At 40.4% G+C, this 16434-nt stretch overlaps 1 pseudogene; it reads left to right on the top strand.

Moving 5' to 3' along the window:
• Positions 1-10780, top strand: part of LOC106039955 (aldehyde oxidase 2-like) — a 32357-nt pseudogene extending 21577 nt beyond the window's left edge.
• Positions 10781-16434: the final 5654 nt, after the last annotated feature.

Genomic DNA, 16434 nt, shown 5'->3' with positions numbered 1-16434 from the left:
CTTCTGCTTTTTGCATTTCCCCTATTTAAGATAGCTATTTACTGGCACAGGGCTGCATCAAAGTACAAACAGAAAGTGAATCAGGTTCTAAGCTTCTTGACAGCCTACAAGAGAGAATGGAAAAGGAGTTGTCATTGCTCCATCAAAATTATATACTGTGAACATCAGTTTTATTACTTCCCTGTGTGGATACATGCAAACAAAAAAGGTTAGGAGTAATCCCTTGGTTTCAAAAGGCAACGCTACACTACAATTCTGCTACTCTGTTTTAAAAGAAAAGTTCTGTAGATGTTCATATTAGGAGATAACTTGTCATCTGTCCAAAATGCCTTTGAACCAAGTTCAAAGTCTGCTCTGTTCTTCTCTTACTGAGGACGAGCAGGGAATAGTATCTGGGGTTGCAAATATATTACAACTAGAGACAGCATGTATGTGGTCACCCAACTTAAGAAGAAGAAAGATGTGCTTTTCTGTTATTTGAATGAATTACTGTGATCCTTGCAGAACTCATGTTAATAACTACTAGCTCATTTAGAGTCCACCTAGAGTAGTGAAATTTGTTATTGTCAGACTACTGGAGAATTTCCACTCGCTCTTAATATACTAATTCTTGCAAAATAAATCTCTTCGCCTTGTTCTTTTTCTTATGCACCTTTGTTCAGTGTGGTAAGAAAATCACTATGTTTCTGTGTCTTCTCTTTAGGCTATATATATATATATAGATAGATAGATAGATGGGTCTGTACTAGTCATTCATGTTGGAATTGAACTGCATCTAGAAATTCACACTAAGATGTTAACAGGTTAGTTAGTTACCATCTGAGAGTAAAAAAAAATACAACAAGAAAGATAACAGCCAAAAAGATGAACGGTACTAAGAAGTGCAACAGAAAAATTCTATAGGTATAAGAAAGCCAAGTTTAATGTTGGATAGTTACTTTTGAGTTACTGATGAAAACAAAACTTGGGAAAAATATAAGCTATAAACAAAGTGATCTTTCAAGGTCTGGATATGAGCTGAACATCTTCATGGGATCCATCACTGATATTAGGATAGCTAAGGCACAGACAATATATGCCAAAAGGATCCAACATTTTTTTTGCAGAGGGAGACGAAGTGCTGAAAATTTAACTTTGTAGTATATACGACACTGATGATAACAGCAGACCATTTTTATGCATTCTGGTGTAAATAGTGACAAACAAAACCGTATGCTAAATAGATAATTTTGGAGCTAAACTGAGACCATTCCTTCAAAACAAGCTGAATATTAGAACACTGTGAAAAACAGTGAAGTGGGAACACAAACTAACAAAGCCATTTCAAATGAGCTAGAAAGGAAAACATAAACATAAGATTTGAAAATCCATGAGGAAGAGCAATTAACTGTTCTTAAAACCTGATTGAAAAATTTCTGTATGCAACTAAAACCTGATCTAAGAGACTAAGATACTAACTCATTAATGGCAAAACACATAGTATTGCATTGTGTTATTTTATCCTATCTTCTAATATCTGAATTTAATAATTATTTGATTTACAGAATAATTGCTAAGGAAGACTTCAGCATTGTCCTACTTGTAGTTTTACTGTTGAATTAAATTAGGTCTTTTCTCTGTGCACATATATACAGAGAGATGAATGGCAATGCTTTTTTTTTTCCAGCCTGAAACTACCACTTGAAAGTGTGACTAGATATCTTTTTGTTTACTTTTTTTTAAAGATTGCCAGTTGTGAACTGAAGATTCCACTGTCATATACACACTTCTGCAAAACAAGCACAACAACTGTATCTAATGGCAAATATACAGCAGGATCAGTTGGAACAGAAGTCAATGCAAGCGAAGTAGAGGTTAGACTTATTACCATTTTTTCACACGATCATCTGTTCTGTTAAATAATGAATTCCCCTCTAAGGTTTTGTAACTTCATTTTTTATTTTTGAGCAGCTTTCAAAAAGCACCAACTCCTTTATATCAAAGTCTTTCTTGATAGCTTTTTTTTTATGCACAGTTTAAAGTAAGGTAAATTATAGAACACAGTTAAAAAGGGTTGCTTTTTTCTTCTTTACTGTATCGGTTCTACAATTTTTTTCTTTTTAGTTTGAAGTTAAAGAAATGTATGGATCTATCTTCACTTTATTCTGAGCATTTAAACAAAATTAAAATGAAAATTTAGCATAAGTTATATTTCAGGTACTTTTTAATAATCAAACTGAAATGCTCTTATCCACTTGAATGCTTTAGGACCAATTATACTTTCATTTATTTCAGAAGAAAATCATTCAAACCAGTGGCTTTCTATCTAGTAAATCAAAATAGGAAGGGAATTAGGCCCTTTGTCATATTTTTTTTATGGTTTCCATGATTGCCTAGTGTATGAACATTTCAGTTAGGCTAGAACAGATGCCAATGCAAGTATTTGCAAAAAGTGCTGCTTTGTAGCTGGCAGTTAGCAGAGGAAAGGTATTGCAACTAAACGAAGAGTGTAATGGCATTCAGAATGAATTTGATAACCCAAGTCAGCCTTTCTTTGAGTTGTTACCAAGTAAGGGTAAAACAGAACATGTTGAAAGAATATTTAACAAATTCACTAAGAAAGAGCTTGTATTGCTTTGAAAACAGCAGGTAGATTTGGTTTTGTGGTGCCTAGCTTTCTTCCTATTGAGGGTGCTTGTCAAATCCTTTGGAAGTGCTTGGTACAAGCACGATCATCAGCAGTTGCAGAGCAAGTCCTTTTCAGCATAGATACAAACTTTGTGGAAAATTTAGGGTTTATTTATTTTACAAGTAGCTAGAGCCTCTATTGTGAGGCTGCATAGTATACTTACCCCCTCTCCCCCAGGCTTGTAAGGTAGTCATGTACCTATGGAGACTTGTAGAAAAGGTGGAGGATATGCCTGAGGTGCATCAAGTTCTAAGACCGATGCAGATGGTTAATCAAAGCCAGTTTTCTCAAGCCTTGTAAGAAACAGTTGAAGCATTTTACCTTTTGAAAACAAAAGAACATAATCCTCAGCCTAAGGCACACACCAGATGTGTAATTTTTTCATAGTTAAACTATGTTTAAATTATGACAAAATTACAATCAACTGAAAATGGGCCTGTACTGAAAAATGCTGGAAAAGTCTAGTAGGTGGTGTGTGCTACCTGTGCTATCTATAAACAACCCAAGGAAAGAGTACTCAATTCATGTGCATCTTTTTTTTTAAAAGTGCTACAAATGCTGTCCAGTGTGCAACCCAATGTGAGTATGTGTATATAAGAATACTAAGTGATGAAGTCCGTGTTTTGAAAGAAATAATGTTGCAAAGATCCTGGATTCAGAGTTAAAGAATGTTTTTGTAAATAAATGTGCTTGTAATGAGGAAAAAAAGCACAGAAAGTGGAATATATGTAAATGTGCCTTGGCATACGATTAGGAAAATTGTTTTGTGTCTCTTATATTACATAGCACTGATAGACACCACTGCTTCCCAGTCTCTGAGAATGGCACCTTTCCTGGAGCAATTCCTCCTTCTCAGACAGTCTGTACCTCTTACAGTTCCTTGCTTTTGCCCTTGGTAGTGGTATCTTCAGGAAGTTTCTGGTTCTTAGGTATCCTTACGCTGCACTTGCAGGAGGCCAGCAGTGCCTTCCAAGGATACTCCAGGTTGCTAGGCCCAGTTCCCCAGCTGGCAGGCATTCTCTTCTGCCAGGCTTTTAGAAGACTTTTGCTGTCAGCCTTTTTCCCAGTTGGGCCAGGTCACCTTTGTGGCTGCTCCCATCCCCAACAGTTTCCCATTCCCATGATGACTTATCCCCCAAATGACTTCTCATCCCCAAGTCTTAATTGGAGACCCGCCACCCACAGCTGTTCCCCATCAAGAGCAGACATCCCCAAACCAATTTGCGGCATGGGCAGCAGGAGAGGTCTGTGTTCAGTCCCCCCCCTGCTGACTGATGCAGGAATAAGTGCAGGCAGAGGCCTGCACTTAGAAGACTCAGCTCTAACCACAAAGTCCAGGCTGAAGAAGGAACACGGGGCCCCAAGTAGAACTTAATTAAGTTAGCTGAGTTTATAAAAGATCAAAACTGCTGAAGCAGTTAAACAATGACTGAGAATGTGCAAAATGGAAAGGCGAGAAGTACAAGATGAAGAAAACTATGAGCCTTCAGCAGAAAGCCCCCAAAGTGCGACCACCAGAGGTTACTGTGCCTACGACAGTAGGAGGGACAATATGATAATTAGGTCTGAGAAACCATTAACATAAATCCTGCCCCTTTCTTGTGAATTGCATGAATATGCATATCACTGTACCATAAATAAGTACTCCTTGTCTTGCTTAGGTGTACGTGTTCGGCGGAATTATCCCCCACATACCCATCGCTGTTAATAAAGAATACCTGCTTTCTAATTCTCCAAAACGAGTCTTGGAAAGTTACATTGCTTTTTGTGTTGCACCATTGATATGGGCACAGTAAGAAACTAAGGAACAACTTATCACCTGGGAAAGTGGAAATCGGCCAAAGACAGTGGGAACATGCATAAAAAATCTAGGATTGTTTAGAAATAATCAGGAAGTCATGCTGCGGAGGGGCTGCGCTCCCTGCACCTGGGCGAGATGCTGTGGGACCGGTAGCTGGAGGCGCTCCTCTGCTGCTGCACAATAACTCCATCCAGTGCTACAGGCTGGGAGATGGGTGGCTGGAAAGCTGCCTGGCAGAGAAGGACCTGGGATTATTGGTTGATAGGCAGCTGAATATGAGCCAGCAGTGTGCTCAGGTGGCCAAGAAGGCCAACAGCGCCCTGGCTTGCATCAGAAACAGTGTGGCCAGCAGGTCTAGGGAAGTGATTGTGCCCCTGTACTCGGCTCTGGTGAGGCCGCACCTCGAGTACTGTGTTCAGTTGTGGGCCCCTCACTACAAGAAGGACATCAAGGCCCTGGAGCGTGCCCAGAGAAGGGCAACAAAGCTCGTGAGGGGTCTGGAGAACAAGTCTTACAAGGAGCAGCTGAGGGAACTGGGGTTGTTTAGCCTGGAGAAGAGGAGGCTCAGGGGAGACCTTATCGCTCTCTACAGGTACCTGAAAGGAGGCTGCAGCAAGGTGGGGATTGGTCTATTCTCCCACGTGCCCGGTGATAGGACGAGGGGGAATGGGTAAAGTTGCACCAGGGGAGGTTTAGGTTGGATATTAGGAAGAACTTCTTTACTGAAAGGGTTGTTGTTGTTAGGTGTTGGAATGGTCCGCCCAGGGAAGTGGTTGAGTCACCATCCCTGGAGGTCTTTAAAAGACGTTTAGATGTAGCACTTAGTGATATGGTTTAGTGGAGGACTTGTTCGTGTTAGGTCATAGGTTGGACTAGGTGATCTTGGAGGTCTCTTCCAACCTAAATGATTCTATGATTCTGTGAAGCATCTAGATCCTATCTGAAGAGACAATCCTAATGGCAAATGGGAAGACTGGGTGAATCTCTCTCTCTTTTTCTTACTATTAAATTGTGATGAAACCATGGGTGTAATGTGAAACCTGCCATTGTTCCAGAAGGAGGAAGGGGCTTCCCTGCCTGAAGTAAACTGGAAGAGAAGAGGAAGAAATAGTGGAAAAACAAGTAGTGCAACACAATGTCTTAGTAAATCTGGCCAGCTTTAGAGAGCGCCTTTTGCAACGTGTCCCTTCCTAAGGGCCTGTCCAGGGCACAAGGAAATGTAAAGCTTTCACTTAGGCCTCCATTTTCTTTAAATGATTTTTTAAAGTTTTATTTTTTCTTCAAATGTGATAAAAAATATCAGAACAAATTTTTAATTTTCTTTCTTTAATAATGAGTATACTTCTTAAAGATCAGTGAAGCTCACAAGCGGAGCATCAGCCTTTCAGCTACAGGCTATTTCAAGAAAAGACAGTTGTTAATCTTTTGATCTCTTGTCATCAGAGGTGCCACTTTGTCAATATGTTGCAGGAAGTATAAAACTGTTTCTATTCAACCTTTTCAAGGTCATATAAGATGCAGCACACAAACAGATCCAACAGACCTCATTTGGAAATGCCTTGTAGGATTAGGACCCTGAACCTCCTTGTGACTTTTTCCTGATCAGTTTACTCTACCCCAGAATTGCTGACTGAGGGCTAACTCTTAGCTAGCTGCAGGGCACTGTTGACTTCAGCTGTATTAAGAAATTCAAATATTGTGGAAAAAATGGACATGGACATGTCTCTTATATCCTTGTATTATAGATTCAACTAGCTACATCTGCAGACAAACTGAATAGTGACAAAAGCAGTGTCACTCACTAATAGTTTGTAAATGAGAAAGTAGTGTTGAACTCAGAAATGCACAAAGTATGTCATTTCTTTGCAGAGTCAAAAGAAACACTCCTAAGAATATGACCTAAATGCAAAAGCCTTTCTTATCCTGTTTATTTATCCTACTACAGGCTCATCCTTGTATACTTGCCCTTTGCCTAATTGTTTATGTTCATTTTGCACATTCAAGGATTGCCAAATCTGTCAAATCACTCTTTCTTAGCAGTTAAATGCTATGTTCATCTTGCACCAGTTTTTACCTCACTACTGTGATAGCCCAGAGGTCTACTCATTAGCTATTCCTTCCTACTTTAGGTTGTCCTGTGGTATTCTCTTCATAGCCAACCTATCAGCTATTTGTGTCTGACAGGTTTTTCATCTAAAATAAATTTAATTAGCTATCTGCAAATCTTTATAAGAAAATATTAGACTGAGTAGACTATTTATGTGGTAGTCCCTGGGCAAATATCCTCTCATTGGCGTTCCTGTGACCAATAAGCTTTAATCCAGTGGATTTCACTCAACTCTTTTTTGCCAAAGCAAATCATAGGCTACTGCACTAGTTACAGTGAGTTTATCCAGGAATAAGGAAGAGTAGAACTTGAGCCAATGAAAATATTTGTGTAAGTCAGATGAGGACAGCTTGGTCCTATTTTTGTCTACGTTGGCTAACTTCTACTTTTGAAGGAAAGTTCATGTGTAATCTTAAAAAGTCCTGTTCTCTCTACATATATATTTATGTTCTGAAATGACTAAAATGACTTTTGTAAAAGTATACCTCTTTCTTTGTGTGGATTGAAGGGGCCTTTATTCAGGGAGTTGGTCTTTATACATCAGAAGAAATCTACATTTCCCCAGCTCACTCTTGGCCAAGATACATATAAAATCCCTACCATCTGTGACATTCCTGAGCAGTTCTGCGTCTATTTAATTCCAAATTCACACAACTGAATTGCTATCTATTCATCCAAGGTAAACATGCCAAACTCACTGTTTTCAAGCTCACCAGGTGTTTCTGCTGCAAAACCTTAAGTGGCTGTAGGGTATGGTAGACATTTTTTTCCCCAAAGTTATTCCAGTTTCAGCTGTGGAACAAATTGTACTTAAATGGTGAAACACTGTTGTTCTGAGATTATGGACTAACTTTCTTCCCGTGATTTATTGGCATTAGAGTAGCACTTAAAAGCCCTAACCAAAATTGAAACCTTTTTGTACTTAGCTGCTGTGCTATGCATTGAAAATGAGAGTCCATGCAGAAGAGTTTAAACTGCCTGATAGGAAAAAGGATGGAAGGAGGAAATCCTATGATCCTTTTCAAAGGTGGAGAAGTCAATGAGATGAATGAGAGATTATGTGACTTTCTAGAATCACACAGAAAACCTACAGGAAGAGAGCCTAGTTCTTCCACTAGCCATGGCAGAGCACCAATCTTTGTGTTTTAAGGGTATGTTATTCTCTGAGGAGGCACCCAATTTGTAGCCTCAAAGCAAAAGCAAAAACTTAAGGACCTCAAAATTAAAGGTGAATTAGAGGGGTGTGTAGGCCTCCAGCTACTAAAAGACGAGAATTGCCACTGTTACAGCTTTGAATCTAGAGTAAGTATGATAAAGTAATGGGAATTTCCAGAAGAAAGTCCACTCCAATTGCTTACATCCTTACCTGATATAAATGAATAAAAAAACCCTCTTCTACATGAAGAAAATATATAGAAAAAGGACACATTTATTTTCAGACTTGGATGGCACAAACTTCATCCAGCAAGAGGGGCTAGGAGAGGCTTTCTTCCTCAGTTTGATTACTTTGATACAGAAAAAGTAGTTTGTGAGAAGTCATGAGTTATTTCATGGCTTTATAATGTGACAATTGTAGTCTCAGCATACAGCTTTTTTGATAGTGTAGCTACACTGTGAATTTTAAAATGGTTCCCACCAGGCAAATCCAGCCTTGATGTTTTTCTGATTTGAACATTTTCAGAGATGCAAGAAAAGATGTTGAATCTGGATGTGCTGGACTTTGCCAAATACTGAGCTGATGTGATTCAGTGTAATTCAGATAACTATGGTGGAGATGTGATAGATTAACTCTGTCCAGAGTTTTTGAGCCTGTCTTCTAACAGGGCATGGGCGAAGCTGGACTCTTCCTGGGCAGCTCATTGTTTTTTGCAAGATGTGATGCAGTGGCTGTTGTACGGAAAGCAAGAGGACTGCCCATGGACTTCAAACGGAGCAGCCCCTTGACCATTGAGCGGATTCGGATGGCCTGTGATGATGTCTTTACTGAGATGGTAACAGAGGTATTCACTGTACAGGCCTAAACTGTCCAGCTCCCTTCATATAAGCTCATTCTCTGTGTCATCATTATTATCAAAAAAAAAAAAAAAAAGAGGCTAGCAATGATTCTTCTCATTTTACAATCTACTTCCAGCTAGGTTTATGACAGCCCTCAACCTTGACCTTTGGGTCATGCTCTCTCTTCTGTGTTTTCTGGAATGAAGTGGACACTGAAATGATGAGGCCTAGGTAGGACAATGGCTTTTAGGTACTCCAAACTGTTTACATGCTTTTACTAAGGCAGAAAATAAGCATTTTGCATGTTATATCAGGTACCGTAATTACTTTGTAGATTTGATGTGTAGGTTTGAGAACTGTACAGCTCCCCAGTTTGAACAGCAATACAATGCCAGCTCCAGCTGATTTTGACAGACCCTCATCTTCTAGTATCTTCTTTCTCATACAGATGAAGTAAGGACCCACAATGGTACACTTCTATGGAAATTTTCTCCACAGTCACTGAAGTTATTTGGATAGCCATCTGTGTACTCTGCCTCTGCTTTCTTTCTAAAGTAGTACCTTTTTGTTCTTGTATCTTGTCCTTTTCTCGCTAGGATTTGGCAGGACAGAACAGTAGCTGCTGGAGAGTACCTCCTTTTTGTGAGACTTTGAGGTAGTAGCCAACTTTCATCCCTCTGTCTGTCCAACCCAATGATGATCATTCAAAAGAGTTTCTTCACAAAGGAGGGGAAGATGGGCATGATCAAATTTTTTAATGACTTACTAGCTTTAGGCCACTTCAACTGGTTTTCCACTGCACTCATCCTTTTGGCATTCTAAAAGTGGATACATCTGGTGTTGCTTAATTGTCACTTGCCCAAAATTTCTGGTTATTTAGAAGCCAAAGGAAAAAAAATAAAAATAAAAAAAAATGAAAGGAGTAAAGCATGGGAGAAATTATCAGACAGATACATAGCAAGGTTTTAGCAGCCTTTCCCGACACAATCCATGTCCAGTCAGAAGCGAACTAGACGAATGAACTCTGTGGTATAGAAAATAGGAAACACCAGACCAAACTGTGACAAGATACTTTAATTAATCTTTCAACTTAAATCATTCCCCTACTGAGAACATATTTAGTGTTGCTGTGTTTTGACCCAACTTATTTTTGGTAGAGCTGACGAGCCAGAAGGCTGTAGCCTGTGCTAAACAAGAGGGACACCCTTCTGGCATAAAGTTGGAACACAGGACTGCACAGAAACTACTTTCAGATGTTCTCTGGGTATCTGAAAATCTTCTGGTACTCAAGAAAGCTATTTCCAGTACTGTTTTCAAGTTAAAAAGTGGTACCATACAGTACAATATTTCACTTTTATAAAAATAAAAAAAATCAAACCCTCTTTGGAAACCTAATCAAAAAGCCCTTGGAGTTGAGTTTGAGCAACAGTGTTTTACCACAGGCTGAAAATTTCTCTATGAAAAGGGACTGAAGTTGGCTCAGGCAAACCTGCAGGCACTCTTCCAGTGGCAGCTAGCTAAAGACATCCTGACCTCAACATTACTGGAGGTTGGGGCTGTGAATTCCATACCATCCACTTTTGCTTCTTTCTGTGCACAATATCCCTTGATCAAGTTTTTCACAGTGATAGAATTTCTCATATTAATAGAAGTCATAATCAAAATCAAGTACCTTTGTTGTCTAGGTGTTGTGCAAATACTTGGAGTTTAAATGAAAGTGCCAGTTTTTATCCTGTCAAAAGGAGCTGATATTTCATCTCCAGAAATGCCCTCAGAAATGTAGGATTTCCTTGCAGACATCATGGCCTTTACAATTTAATGCAGTCCCATCAAACCATGTTGCACAATGGAGCCTCATATGTCAGTTCCTCCTATAAGAAATCTGAAACTTTCAGGCTGTAAGCTCACCTGTACTATAGAGATATGTTAATTAACTGTTGAAATACAAGTATGCCACAGTCAACTACAGGTAAGTTGGTTGATTTCACAACCCTTAATAACATGAGAAAGTATAGATTTGTTCATGCAATGCCATTTAAATGGTTGAAAAGGAAGCATGCATTTGTCAGTTAGAGAAAGTTTTCTTTCCACTTAGCAAAATTATATTTTATTTACATTTTCTTTCAGATTCCAAAAGATAAACCTGGAACCCGGTAAGCCATGGGCCAATGATACATATGCTAATGTTGCTTTTCTAAGTATGAAATAACCAGGTGATTCCTTCAGCCACTTACTGACTGAAAGCATTTCTGCAAGAAAGAAGTAGAACTGTAATACTTAACACCCCATCACCACTGTATTTGTAGAACAAGATACAAGCTCTAGTTCTGCTGTGCTGCCAAGTAAGATACCTCTAATTCTGAAACATGTATTTCTCTCTAAACTGAACTACTCCTTGCTATACTGGAATAATTCTGATGTTACTGTGAACTTTGAAGAATTTGCATGCGGTTTTGAAAATATCTGGAACACACAGCAGATCACAAATAGTACCATCTTGCCACTTCTGCATCCAGTTTGAAATTCACATCTGTTATTATCTATTCTTTCTGTTCTTCTAGTACATGAAAATCCCAAAGATGAGAAGTAAACACTGTACAAATTGGTGATGGTCAATGTATCAATATTACAGTAGATCAGAGATCCTAAGAGTACATATTGCTAAATTTTTTCTGGAAAATGATATGTTATTACTACCATAGTAACCATAGTTAATAGTCTCGTATTGCTTTTTGCTTCCTGGCAGTCCATCTCAGACCTGCTCTGTACCGTGAGATCTCTCTGAAACACTATGAATTTTGACCTCTCTCAGAGCTGGAATAACATTACTGCTGTCTACTCACTGCAGTGTCAGTGCTCAGTCCTCCTCTCCTTTGCCTTACCCACAGTTTTGCTCCTTCTGTACAGTGAAATGGTGAAGTGGGATACAGCTGATGCATTCACTTGTAGGGGAAGAGAGGGCACCAGGTACAGGAGGTGTTGTCTACCTACCTAAATGAAATATTTCATTTTGAAATGGGGTTGCCCATTGCAATGATAAGCAGGTGTGTGTAGCAGACATGCAGCAGGTGACTGAGAGGAAAAAGCTGGAGGGGAGTAGGGCTCAGAGGAAGCAATGACAGTAGAACAGTTTGACATGAAAAACAGATTTATTGTCTCATTGTTTAACTCAGCTGTGCCAAACAATGTGTTACTGGCACTCTGAAATACGTCATTTTGAAAAGGAGGTTTTAAAGCGATGCAGTGGTAAGCTACACGAATCTTGATGGAGTATGTCCTCATAAGGAAAGGAGATTGAGAAGCAAGTGTAAAGATGTTTCAGAGAGAACAAAGGAGATGTCTGGGCAGGGCTGAGCTGACCCAGGATAGGTATCCATACAAATGTATATTTTGCTTTCACATTTGATAATTCAAAGTAATAAAAGTAATAGTAGTAATGCATTTAACAATATCATTGTTTACCCAAAACACTAACATAACTCTGTAGGAAATCTACAGGTATTGTATTAGTTCAGATCCTGCTCTCAGTTACATAAACATAAACCTCTAGGCTAACTTCATTTACTTTTATGGTGAGACTGCAGGCTTAAGTTAGCACACTGTAGAAGAGTGTAACCTGCACGCAGCATCAAATACACCATTTAAGTCTGTAGTGGTACAAGTTTTTATTCCTTTACAAATAAAATAATATTGCAAGTAATGAGAAAATGGATTGCATATGTTGGTAAAGTTTTCCTTTTAATTTCTCTTCATAAATGGAGACAATACATCTTAAAAAAAAAAAAAAAAAGCTCAACTGGCAATATGCTTTGCAATTTCATAATCTGAAAGACTTTAGTTTCTGCAGTCAGGTCTTGAATATGTCTTTGTGCTCCTGTCCTTAAAATGAGATATTCATAGTCTGTGACTTATCATCTTGGCTTTTCATTTAATTGTAATTTAGACAAATGCTCTCATTTTAGAATGAGTACTAAAGCAATCAGTGCCTTGGGATAAAATGAGTGAAAACTGCTTGCGAATATTAAGGCGAAAATCCTACCTCTGAATGACATCTCACCCAGGGTATTTTAAAATGTGATATTTTGGGGATTTCATTGGGCTGTTAACTGGAATTTGCATAAATATGTCTGTCTTCAATAAAAGCATACTTGTAGGGCACTGTCCTGCTATTTGTGACACTGTTCTTTAACCAATTCTGTTTCAAGGAAAAAATAGCAATGAAAATGGTGTGAGATGAAATCTGGCTCCTATTGACGGTAAAAATGGCCAGTGTTTGGACTTAACATTCAAAATGTGTGACTTGATGAGCATGGTGTTTTTCCATTAATCTGTTGCAGTAATGAATTTCATAGCAACAGACGTATTCAGGAGGCTTTGTAGCACTTTTGTCCTACATCTATAAATAAAATTCTCTTTTCAAAAATCAAAGTACCAAACATACTTAAAAGATACTATTTGCAGAGTATTTGCTCAGGTTGTGTGATAAAAGCCTTGTCACCACAACCAACAAGGAGCCCAGAGGCATGAGGACAGGCAGGGGAACCCCGAACACCCTGTTGGAGAAAGGAGGCCCCTACCCTGGCTATTCTTGAGGTTGTCACAGGGAGGTTATTACCCCCATGGGCCACAGGGATGCCCAGTGTGGTGACTCTGCAGGAGAGGCTGTCCAGAACATTGCCCAGACCTGGGAGGGTTACAGCGTAACACAGTGTGGGATTTAATATGGGACGCAGGGAAAAGCACTGGGGATATGTACAAAACTTACAGTGGTGTGATTATGGGAGGATTCAAAGGCAGGGTAAGAGACTCAAGGTTGTTTAGGGAGGAAAAAGCATAGGAAGAGTAGGTAAAACAGGCTGATATGAGTAAACAGGCCAGCACACTTGTCTGGTTGTACCCTGTGCCTGATCAGCACAGTCTGTCTTTAATTAAACTCCATGCCTAAGCATTTTTTTGGGTGAGGCTCTCATCATTTTGCATACCTGTATGTGTGTCTGGAGGTCTAAGTGCCAGAAACTGAAATCAGACCAACAGGAGTACATGTGGTACCAACAACTGGAGCGAGCAAGGGTACATCTACCAGTGTTATCACTAGCAAATATTGAGCTGGATTGACCAGCTGCCTGAGTGGAATCCATAGTGCATGGGTGTGCATGGCAGTGTGCGTGGGGAGGTCTGTGTACCAGCAACTGGCATGGGGCCGTGGGCCTTGGGGGCTTGTTTGTCCAGGTGCCACCAATCTGGGAATCTAGATCTGGGAATGGATAGACGTGTCTAATGCCAGCTACTGGAGGGGTCTGTGTTGTATACCCTGAGTGTATTTGTCTTGTAGAATGAACAAAATATTGATTTTGCTTTTTACAAGTTTTATCCTAGTTTTTACCTGTGAGGGTAGTGTAAATAAATGAATGTTGGGTTGGGTGACAGTGCAATGCCTGTAGTCCAGGCAAAAACAGACAGCAGAAGGTAAGTAGCCTTGCTGAAGATACAGCCTGAATTTAAGGTAATCAACTGGATAAAGTAACAGGATTAAATGCAAGTTAGCCAGTTCTGCTTGGATGAAAGAATGTCACAGATAAAAGCCAAGATTATTATTTTCCAGGCTTTAGGTGTAATTGCTACCTCTTATATGAATAGGTAAAGAATTTGTTTTCCTAAACGTAGATATATGCCAGAATATGGTTTTCAAAGGTCACTTAGTGTGTAAGAGCACAAAAGGATGATACATCTCCTTGCTTTCTTCTGAATATTTTCAGTGTAGCTGGGAGGTGTGACAGCCTCCTTGCTGGGCCAGATGAGACTTGTAAGATTCACAGCCAAGGAAATGTTTTTTTGGGATAAAAAAAAGAAAGGGGGCTAGCAACAACATTAATTAAAGATATGGCTGTGCAGGTGATCCCACGTTCCCTTCATAGAGCATAATGACTTGCTCTGTTTATACGCCTGGCAACTTAACAGTTCAAGAGTTTTAGCCAGGAGAACATTATACATTACACGTGGTGGAAGGTTGGCAGCTGTGTGAGGTGTAGAGGGAAACTTGTGATCTCTGGGTTAGTTCACTGGTTCACCATTTTGAGGAACAAACAAATGAGTGACAGTTGCTTCTTCTGTCCTGCATCAACATGGACAGCATGTTGCATGCTGTTAGATTCAGCCTTGCAGACATCTCCAGTTAAGTGTTGCTGCATGTGTTTAGCAGCATATGATTTTTAACCTTATATTAACATACTGGTTTTGTTTATGCTGTCTTCTAATACACAGACTGGTCTACAGACTGAAGATAAGAAGGAAGACAAGGCCTGCAGTCCTGGAACTCAGAAACCTGGTTTGAAGTCATATGTGTGAGTAGCTTTTAACCCATAATTTTGTCTATCTAGACTGGAATACGTGGACTTTTTATAAGGTGATATTATAATCAGGATCTGAGGAAAGAAGAAATTATGACATATATGACATGTAATAGTAAATTTAGGAACTAATAGTGCAGCAGGTATTGAATTGACATAGGTGTAAGTGTGCCTTTTTGGAATAGTCTGCTCTTTTTATATATATACTTACACACTGTATATAGATTTGTACGGCACCTATTGCTAATGTTAATCAAGATCCTGATAAAGAACTGAAGTTCTGGGCATGAACTTAACACAGTAATCATTAACATTTCTGATTTTCTTATCACTCTAATATACGCATTGAGTAAATTGTACAAAACAGCTTGTCACATCTGAAACTGGAATATTTAATCCATCTGAAATTAAGGCTAGCAGATTTTCTGCCTGCTACTCTCTATTTGGATGATCAAGAATAATGGCTTGACATAAGCTTTGTATAAAGCTGTTTTACCAGTCTGATTTTTCTAAGCTTTAATCAATTATAAGACATCAGCCCCTCCACAGTCAGTTTACCTTGGCAGGGAGCTTTGCAGCTTTTAACGAATAATCAGGTGAGTGGGAAAGAAGATACTATGACTGATATTTTTCCTTTCAAAAGCCACATTTCTGCTCAAGTAATTCTGAGTGAAATCTTACAAATATTGAAATCTGCCACAACCCTCCCTGTGCTATTAATAGGGCCCTATTTTCAGCCTCAATGTCTTAACTACTGTGCTGGTATCTCATTAGTTATTCTCATTACTGCTGTTTGCCTGATTGGGCAGGCTTCCCGTTTTTACACGTTTGATCAATTTGCTGCTGAATATGTAAAGCCTGCCTCAGCGAAGACCAAAACAAATTACATAACTTTTCTAGCAGCTTGGAAAAGAGACTGCGTGTTAGTGCTGCTAGATTTATGAAATGCACCCGTCGCACCGCTGGTAAACAGCTCTCCCTGCACGTTCTGGGGGCAAATAAACAGCTCCTTGCCTGGCCATCAACTTTTACGGGAACAGTCGAGCGCTCGGACAGCGGCTGCTGTGTGCCGCCGGCCTACTGCCGTTTTTTTTAGGGCGGCTTTGCAGGGTAGCCTCTTCCAGCGCCGCGGCTGCTGTGGAGGCTACCCGCTGTACGGGGGCGCCCTGCCCAGCTCTGGTGGCCGGCTCCTGCGGCTGTGCCGGGCCTTGCCCGCCCGCCAGGGGGCGCTGCCCCGCGCTGCTCGCCTGGTCCCCACCTGCTGCGCCGTTCCACTCGCCGCGCTGTCGTGGAGAGGCCGCAGCAGGCGCCTGCCCGCGTGTGACGCGAATCACGAGGGCGGGGGGAGCGGGCGCGCTTACTGCCGGCCGGGGCAGGGGGGGCGCGGGCAGCCCCGCTCAGCGGGAAGGGGGCGCCGCGGGCCGGGCGGCGTTAGGCGGCGGCGGCTCCGCAGCGCGGGGCCGGCCGCTGGGGGCAGGCGGCCCCCGTCCTTGTCCCTGCCGCCCACCCGGACCGC

The sequence above is a fragment of the Anser cygnoides genome, chromosome 6 (assembly GCF_040182565.1).
Source record: "Anser cygnoides isolate HZ-2024a breed goose chromosome 6, Taihu_goose_T2T_genome, whole genome shotgun sequence".
Classification (NCBI taxonomy): Eukaryota; Metazoa; Chordata; class Aves; order Anseriformes; family Anatidae; genus Anser; species Anser cygnoides.
This window is presented reverse-complemented; position numbering and strand designations above follow the sequence as displayed.